Genomic DNA, 10066 nt, shown 5'->3' on the forward strand with positions numbered 1-10066 from the left:
CATGAAGCATACCATAATTAGAGAAAACAAAAATGAGTTAGGTTTGACAAATAATTTATCTTATGTTTGATGTCTATGTTTGTTTGAAGTTCAAGACTACTTAAAATACAAGTCTTCTTGAAGTCTATGCTCCAAAATTACTTCAGATGCAAGTTTATTTGAACTCTAAAATTATATCAACTAGTTTTAAGATTTTTTTTTTCAATAAATAGGATTAATTTTAATAAATTAGAAAGCTTCCATTCATTTACACTAGCTCATTTTATGAGATCATTGGACAAATTTAGTCGACACTTTCTGTTAAGATAAAAAAAGCAAAATATAGACAAAACAAAAACAAAACATAAAGTAAATCACATTGGTGAAATAGAATAATTTACCAATATACACATAAATTACATTAGGTGAGAGTAACTTAATGATTTTAAATCAACCATAAATCGCATCAAGGGATGACGACTTAAGATGAAAACCAGAATTAACCTTGACTAAGGCGATTTGAGTACATCCCTTAAAATTAAAAATAGTTCATAAATCACAGCAAGCACTACAATTTATAGCCAATTTCCCATGCAATGTAATTTTGGGAATTCTGTGGTGACTCAGGACGTGAGCATGCAATGATGTCAAGGCATGTCTTGATGGGACTGTGACGCGTGGATGTTGACCAGCAGACTGGGGAGTTTGTTTTCCCGTTTCCCATTCCGCGCACAAACTTTTTTTTTCGTTTACCTAAACGGTTGGATTTTTTTTTTTCATTTACTTAAACGGTATTTTCGAACTTGATAAGTTAAAGAATAATTTGTCGTGGATCTTGAACTTTATTTAAGGATCTGTCATTAGCTAATAAATTGCTGCATGCATAAGACGAAATTCAAACTCCCGATACTTATTTAAGCGGACGAGTGAGCTGATCACTCGACCAATTAGTAGTTAATTAAGTTGGATTAGGAATAATGAAGTTGTTAATTAAGTTGGGTTAGTGGACTATTTTCATGGTTGTGTATGAGCTCCCTAAAGTGTGATCTTTTTTATTGTAACCTGATGTAAATTGAGTAAAAAAAAGTGAATAATACAACTTACCAATTTTTTTTAACAAAAATTTTGAGAGAAAACGTGAATTACGGTCTTTCAACAGAAGAGAATTCTCTCTCAATGGGAGTGACTTCTCAAAACAATAGATTCTTCTCCAGAAGGGAGTTACTAACTCTTACTCACATCAACACCATAACAATATTACCAAACATCAACCTTTAAAATTATACAACACCATAACCATAGTACCAAACATTAACTTTCAAATTTTATTGTACACGTATATAAGATACCATATACATTGGGAAAGGAAGAAGATGAAACTCATATTGGCAAGAATAGAGAAGAAGCTCCAGAGGGTGATAAATTGCAAGAAGAACACGTGACACCTTCTACTCAACAGCAATAAATTCAAGCCTCCAAAGATGCACCAAAAGATAAAATTTATGTGCTTGAATATAAGCCAAAAAAATCTATACCCTTAAAAATTGTAAAAAGAGGCTAAGGATTAACAATTTTCTAAGTTTCTGAAAGTCTTTAAGAAGTTCCAAATAAATATTCTTTTTACTAAAACTCTTAAACAAATGCCGTTATATGCAAAGTTATGAAGGAGTTGAATTTCAAGAAAAGAAATTGGAGGGAGAATGAAACTGTGGTGCTTACAAATGAGTGTAGTGCCATAATTCAAAAGAACATTTTTGAGAAATTAAAAGATCCAAGAAGCTTTGTGATTGCTTGTACCATTGGAGAGGTGACTGTTGAGAGAGCCATGTGTGATCTTGGAGGTAGCATCAATCTCGTACTATTATCCTTGATGCACAAACTCCAAATTAAAGAGGTAAAATCTACCCAAATTTCTTTACAGTTGGCTGACCGCGCGCTCTCTTAAATTTCCTTTAGGTGTTGTTGAAAATTTATTACTGAAGGTGGAGACGTTCATATTTCCTGCGGATGTTGTCATCTTGGATATGGAAGAGGATGTCACTCTATTATATTGGGGAGCCTTTCCTTGCTACAAGGAGAGCATTAATTGATGTTCAAAAAGGTGAATTAACATTGAGAGTGAATGATGAATGATGCGGATTTTCAGAATGTCTACAATTGAACCGACAAGTGCACTGGGTCATCCAAGTAATACCTTAGGTGAGTGAAGGTCGATTCCACGAGGACTGATGGACTGAGCAACAATGGTAGACTGATTGGTTTAGTTAGGCAGACAGAAAAGTTGGTTTTGTGGTTTCCAAAAGTATTAAATAGTAAATCAAAGAGTAAATGAAGCAAATAAGAGAATTGGTGACAAATCAATGAGAGAAAACAGTTAAATCGGAGATGTTTACTTTTTCGAGTTAAGTTTTCTTACCAAAATCATGCAAGATTCATTTCATGGCAAACTGTAATTGACTAAACCTTAATGTCTTAGTGATTTAGTCTCCTCTAATCTTTATCAACCGCCAATGTGTTGGTTACTTGATTCCGATTAGAGGGTTAAGTTCAAATCTAGTTTATGGCCACAAAAATCCTAATTACTCAAAGTTAAGAGGATTGTATGTCACATATTTCGATTAGTTCAAGTAATTAGCAATTTAGGAGGAATTTACTTTCAAGCTGTTGTTCAGGTGAGGTCCTCTTCCAAGGGTCACAAAAACGCAAATAGAATAAGGGTCATACTTTCGTTCCACCCAGATTCATAAAATGAAGAACATAAGTAATCCTTGAAATTGAATCAATACATTAATTAAAATAGAAAAGCAATAGTCTTAATCCATAGAAATAAACAGAGCTCCTAATCTTAACCAAGGAGGTTTACTGGCTCATGACTTACAGAGAAAACTAAGGTTCTGAAAAGTTAAACATGCGGAAGTGAGAAGATTCCCTTAAAGGGTGAATCTTTTTCCTTTTATATCCAACCTAATTTGATTTAAACTAAAATAAAATAATAAATCCTAAAACCAAAAGATATTGTTTCTAATTAAAAATTATAAAAATAAAATAAAAGATAACTAATAAAAGCTAATCCACTTGAAGATGCTTCATTGATGTGGGCTTGGCTCGGATTGCCTGGCACTAAACGCCAGTTGTGCGTTTAGTGCCCAAAGATGCATAAAGCTTCTTGTTTCGTAAGGCTTGCTGACACTAAACGCCAACTAGGTGTTTAGCGCCTAGAAGAGTAGCGCCAAATCTTTTTCTTTTAGTTCAAAATTCTGGCAAATTGTTCCGAATTTCACCTGAAATTATAAAAACACTAAAACAACTCAAAGTATCATCCAAAGAGGATTTTTGTACTAAAATATAATAAAACTTAATAAGTTCTAACTAAAAATGACTAGAAAATAAGCAGAAAATAAGTACAAGATGCTTACACATTAATGAACACATTATGCTCAATGTATTTAAAGCTCTACAGCATCCTAATGATTATGCGGATTGCATGAAAATTGACATCATTGATCCATTGGTGCAAGATGCATTAGAAGAGGAAGAGCTTAATGAATCACTTGAGTCCTCTATTGAAGTTAATGTTGGTGAAATTGAAGAGTGCCTACCACCCAAGGAAGCAATATATATTCCTTCAAAGGAAGAAGGGCCACCAAAGCTTGAATTAAAGCCCCTACCTCCCTCTCTAAAATATGTTTTTCTTAGAGAGGTAAAGACAAAGTTATACAAGCAGGGTACTAAATGAAGCTCAAAGGAATTATACAACTACTGAGAAAAAGTTACTTGTTGTGGTATTTACATTTGATAAATTAAGATCCTATTTAGTTGGTTCAAAGGTTATTGTTTACCCTGATCACTTTGCTCTTAAGTGCCTTTTGACAAAGCAGGACTCTAAACCAAGATTAATTAGGTGGGTGCTCCTTTTACAAGAATTTGATATTGAAATCCGAGATAGGAAGTGTTCCGAGAATCAAATAGTGGACCACCTTTCTCAGATTGAACCAGTGAAAGCACAAGAACCTTTACTTCCCCTTCATGAAATGTTCCTGATAAGCATTTGTTTATGATTCAAGAGACACCTTGGTTTGCTGATATGGCCAATTACAAGGCCGGGAGGATAATATCAAAGGAACTTACTAAGCAACAAATAAAAAAGTTACAACATGATGCCCGGCATTTCCTTTGGGATGATCCATATTTATTCAAGAGGTGTTTGGACGGAATCATCCGGAGATGTATTTCAGAGGAAGAGATTCCACAGATCCTCTGGCATTTCCATGATTCCGAGTATGGTAGGCATTTTGGTGGAGAAAAGACAGCGACAAAGGTCCTTCAATGCAAATTTTACCGGCCCTCACTCTTCAAGGATGCGAGACAGTTTGTAAACAAGTGTGACTCTTGCCAAAGAGCTGACAACTTGCTCAAGAAAAATGAATTGCCTCTGAATTCCATTTTGAAGGTTGAATTGTTTGATGTTTGAGGTATAGACTTTATGGGACCATTCCCTTCTTCCTATTCCAACAACTACATCTTGGTGGTTGTTGACTATGTTTTTAAATGTGTAGAAGCTGCACCTTTAGCCACTAATGATGCTAAGGTGGTGATGAGTTTCCTCAAGAAGTATATCTTTAGTAGGTTTAGTGTTTTCCAAACCTTGATCACTGATGGTGGTAGCCACTTTTGCAATAAACAGTTAGATGCACTTCTTCTGAGATATGGTGTTAAGTATAAAGTAGCCACTCCTTATCATCCTCAAACAAGTGGCCAAGTAGAGTTCTTTAATAGAGAAATCAAAAGAATTCTGGAGAAGATTGTGGGTGCTTCAAAGAAGGATTGGGCCAAGAAGATTGATGATGCTCTCTACGCTTACCGCACAGCCATCAAGACTCCGATTGGGATGTCACCTTATCAGCTTGTCTACAGCAAGGCCTGTCATCTGCCAGTAGAACTAGAGCATAGAGCTTATTGGGTAACAAAATTTCTGAACTTTGATGCAAAAGCAGCTAGGGAGAAACGGCTCCAACTCAATGATCTTGATGAGCGTCGGATGGAAGCCTTTGAGAATTCAAGGCTCTATAAAAAGAAGACCAAGATGTGGCATGACAAGAGGATAGTCTCAAAGACCTTTGAGCCTGGACAATCAGTACTCCTATACAATTCAAGGTTGAAACTTTTTCTTGGAAAGTTAAAGTCTAGATGGTCAGGACCTTTTACTATCAACAAGGTCTCACCCTATGGTCATGTGGAGATTGTGGAAGGCAATTCATGGAGAACTTTCACTGTCAATGGTCAGCGGCTCAAGCATTATCTTGGAGATGAAATTGATCGTAAAAGGACCACACAACTCCTCACCTAGAGGAGTGAATCATCAAGCTAGCAACATTAAAGAAGTGCTTGTTGGGATACAACCTAATACTTAGTATCATTTGATTTTGTTTTTTTCTTTACTTAATTCTTACTTACTATCTTCTTTCATAATATGCATGAACATTCATATGAGTTTGGTGTAGGAAATTAGTGTGTTGACACATGATCCAAGCTAAGTTTGGTGTGGTGGAGTTTTCACGTGGCACACCACTATTTCACAAAGCTTCTGTTAAGGCCCTACGTGGTACGTGAAACAACCACGAACAATGTGGTTGAATTTGACACTCCCAAGGGCATTCTGTAGTCCCTACATGCAACATGAGAAACTCCACATCTCACGTCAAAGGGAGGCCATGATTACGCACGACATATGTGTACGCATGAGGAAAGTATTTTAGGGATTTGTGCATACGCACAACACGTGGGTACGCACAAGTTGAATTTCACGTCCCATGTGAAAATTGCTACGTCCCATGCCAAGCTCATACCATACTCCCAGGGACCCTTTGTCAATTCACATGCCACGTGAATTACACCACGTACCACGCTACAGCTCATAGAGGCATCCCAGGAACTTGATTTCCTCACGTGCAACGTGAAACTTGTCACATACCACGCCATGTATTAAAAGATACTCCTAGTGATGTTAATCATTCTCATGTAACACATGAAAACCCTAGCGTCCTATGCCATGAACTAGGACAACTTCTCATGGACATTAATTAAGCTGTGTGCAATGTGAAAGCCCAAGAGTACCACGTCATACAGCATAGTGCACTCTTGGGACATCCTTTTAAGCTCAACTACTCATGCATGCATTATCATTTTAGTTTAATTTTGTTTACACGACAACCAAACCTAAGTTTAGTGTGGTGGCCTCCATGCATGCATACAACCAATATGCAACCCTAGCTCCTAACCTTATGTACTTCATGCATATATTTTTTCCTTTCATTTTATATTTGTTTTCCCTCCTTGTTTATCACTTGAATTCATTTTTGTTTGTAGTGCTTGACTCATCCAAACCAAAATCCATACATGTTTGTCCTTATCTTCTTTAAACCCTTGGACACACCTCCACCTCCATGCATCCCTTAGATGCCCACTTTCATCCTCACCATTTATTTATTTCACAACTCTCTATTACTATAAATACCACCATCCCTTATCTCTTCTTGCATCAAACTTCTTACCATATTTTATCACTATCACCGTAGCCTCCACATCCCTCACTTCATTGTCATCACCATTCACTTATCTCTCAACCTTCCTTCTTTTACTTTCCGTTCTATCTTTTTTTTCTTTGTTAATTGGGGACATACAAATCCTCTAAGTTTGGTGTTAGTTTTGATATAGTGAGATACATCAAATATCATGGCCCCTAAGAAAGCCTCTGCTTTAAATAAAAGAAAGGGAAAGGAACCAATGGCAGCTTCATATGATTCCACAAGGTTCCTCTCCAGCTTTCATGAAAATCTCTTTTATATTGCTATGTATGGCAAGAAGATTATTTCTGAAGGACCTTTGCATCTAAGAAGGGGGAGTACCCTGAAATCATGGATCAAATTGGGATGAGAAGGTGGCAAGTTCTCTTTGACCCTATTCTAAGGGTGGGGCAAATTTTGATCCAAGAATTCTATGCTAATGCATCCCTCACCAATGCACAAACACATGATGAAAGACCTCTAAACTACAAAAGCCTTGTGAGAGGCAAGGAAATTGATTTTAGCCTTGAGAACGTCCGGAGGATCCTTAGGTTGAGAATATCAACTTTATCATCATCAGAGGTGTCATACACAGAGAGAAAAAAGCATGATCCAAGACTTGATGAAGTGATCCGAGATCTTACCTTGCCGGGTGCACAATGGATCATGGGAGCTTCGGGCAAGGCACTCCATTTGAGAAGGAGCGAGCTCAAACCAATTACAAGGGGTTGGATGGAGTTTGTATATCGTTCAATCTCACCCATAAGTAACCGATCTGAAGTTACTGTTGCTAGAGCAATCATGATTCACTGCATCATGATCAATCAAGAGGTGAGAATTGACAAATTAATTCCAAATGAGATATACCACTTTGCTTCCAACCCAAGCTCAAGATCTCTACTGTGATTCCCTAGCATTATTTATTGTCTCTGTGAAACGGCTGGTACTTTCATAGAGAATGACATTCTGATTTTACTAGGGAACCCAATCACTAAGAGGACAATGGAAAAGGTAAGAGCACAACCTCCTCAAGAAGCTCAAGAAGAAGAGGTCCAGGGAGTTCAAGAAGAAGATCAAAAGGCCCAAGAAGAAGAAGCCGAGGGAGTTCAAGAGGAAGAGCAAGAGAATTAAGAAGCTCACAATCAGGGTGAACCACAGTCTTGGGTCCCTCCACAACAAGGAGTAGAGTGGCAACAAATGTATTCCACAATACAAGAACTTTTCGCACAACAAGCACAATTTATGAGAGAGCTCCAAGAGAAAAAAACCTTGCAAGAAGTCCATCACAAAGAATTTCAAGATTTCAGGGCCTCGTAGAGGGCAAATCACAAAGAGTTCCAAGAATACAAGGCACTCTATGAAGCTTGGTATGACACTGAAGAATCTTGGCGACTTTACATGCATGCCAAGATGAACTAATATACTTGGGCTCAAAATGCAGCACACCCAAACATCACTCCGTATGAAAAAATATCCCACATCTGTGGAAAGGAGGTTAAGAGGATAAACAAGGAGTGTGCTGAGTGGAGGGAGAGAGAATTAAAAGCCCGTGGCCTTTGGAACCCAAAAGGTAAAGCTAGTTAATCCGAGGCAGGAATTTGGGAACCAAGGGGAGCACAAGAAGAAGATGATGAGGGAGGCAATAATGATGAATAAGGTTATCAAGTTCTCTTTTTACTTTTATTACCCATCTCTTTATATTTTTATAATCTGTTTGCCTTGCTTTATGTTGTTGCATTTGCTTTAATTGTGTTGCCTTATCCGTTGTTTTGTCTACCTAACTACTACTTGTACTATCCTCCCAAGCACTCTAATCATATGAAAGGAGAGTTGCTTAGATGGAAGAAGGCTACCTATTAATAAAGTCCCTTCATGAATAGTGGTGGTATATATTTGTGATTTTCATGGACTGAGCCACAAAATGATGATACTGCATAAAAAGGAAAGATGATTCCTTCTGAGTATGAGGCTTAGAAAAATATTATGAGATTTATGATCAAAAGAAAATATCCTTGAACTTGACTTGAAAAAGAAAGAAAAGAAAGAGAGAAAAGAAATAGCAACCAACAGAACAAAGAAAGAAAATCAAGAAGATCATAGGTTGCAAAACTCCGAGGATCAATGGTTAAAGAGCCCTACTATGTGTCTGTGGTGTGATTGTCCAAGGACAGGGCCAAGGCTCGGGTGAATAGACCCAGGGGTGCTTTATCATCCGATAACTTGAACCAACTAGTTCGCGATTAGCGATTAAAAACCCACCATCAAGAGTTCCCTTGAGATAGAGCATTTAGAAACCCAAAGAGATTCTCGACATCGATGGCGGGAAATTTAAAATCTTTGACTATATGCTTGTGGTGTGAACGTATCAAGGAGTGGCTCGGATAATTAGATCCGATGGATGCCTCATCACCTGGTCGGATTACCGATCGAATTCCCACAATCAAGAGTTTCCTTAAAAACGGAGCATTTAGAGTTGTCAACCCGAAAAGCTCTCTGATGTGAAACAAGGATTCAAGGATCAATCTAAAGCTTAAAAAAGGATCTCATAGTACTATCCGAGTCTTAACTCTCAAGGATCATCCATTCGTAGGAGTGCAAAACTCATTGAAGTAAAAGAAAATCCAAGATGATCACAGAGGTTAATTAAACCCCACTTCCTAGAAGGACATGAACTTCAAAAAGAATTTAACCTCACTTCATTTAATACAATTCTATTCCTTTCTATTTTCTTTTGCTTGAGTACAAGCAAAGTATTAAGTTTGGTGCCTGAAATAAGGTTGTCTAGTAGCTTAAAGCACGAGAATGTTAGAGCAAGATAACTTCACTAACAGGCTTAAGTAGAACTTGTTTACCACCCGAAGAGAGTAAACTGTGTTTCTACCCCCTGAATTCACTTTCAAGCTTTCTACTTAATAATGATAAACGTTGTCTTTTTTATCTAAAGATCATACAGGGCAAGCAAGATATTTATTTTGGACTCCAATGTGATCAATATTAAGCAAGTTAGCTAACTAAGTACAAGTAGAGGCAGGGGTATTATGGTGAAGAACACAACAGACTTGTTGAGATTCACCTTTTGATCATTGCTGCTTTCATAAATATTCAATAAACTCAGGACATTTTCACAATCCTCAAAATTAGCTTTGCAGAATAGGATCGAGTCATCAGCAAAGAGAAGGTAGTTAACCTTAGCACAATGCCTATGAACCTAGATACCTTAGATCGGGCTATTTTGTTCTACCTTGTGTAGCAAGAAGAGGACTTTTATACAAAATAGAAAGAGATATGGAAATAGAGGATTTCTTTGACAAATTTCTCTATTTGGTCTAAAAAAATCAAAGAGTTAACTTTCTACAATGACAGAATAAAAAACAGTCGTTACCAATTAATGTATCCAACCAATCTAACGCGAGGTGAATCCAAATTTCTCCAATATGAGAAACTCATTCTATTTAACAAATAAAGTCGCATGTATTAATTTAATATGCAAAAACAAAATGAATATAGAGGATTTCTCTCAGCAG

This window comes from Arachis duranensis, chromosome 7 (genome assembly GCF_000817695.3).
Source record: "Arachis duranensis cultivar V14167 chromosome 7, aradu.V14167.gnm2.J7QH, whole genome shotgun sequence".
NCBI classification, from domain to species: Eukaryota; Viridiplantae; Streptophyta; class Magnoliopsida; order Fabales; family Fabaceae; genus Arachis; species Arachis duranensis.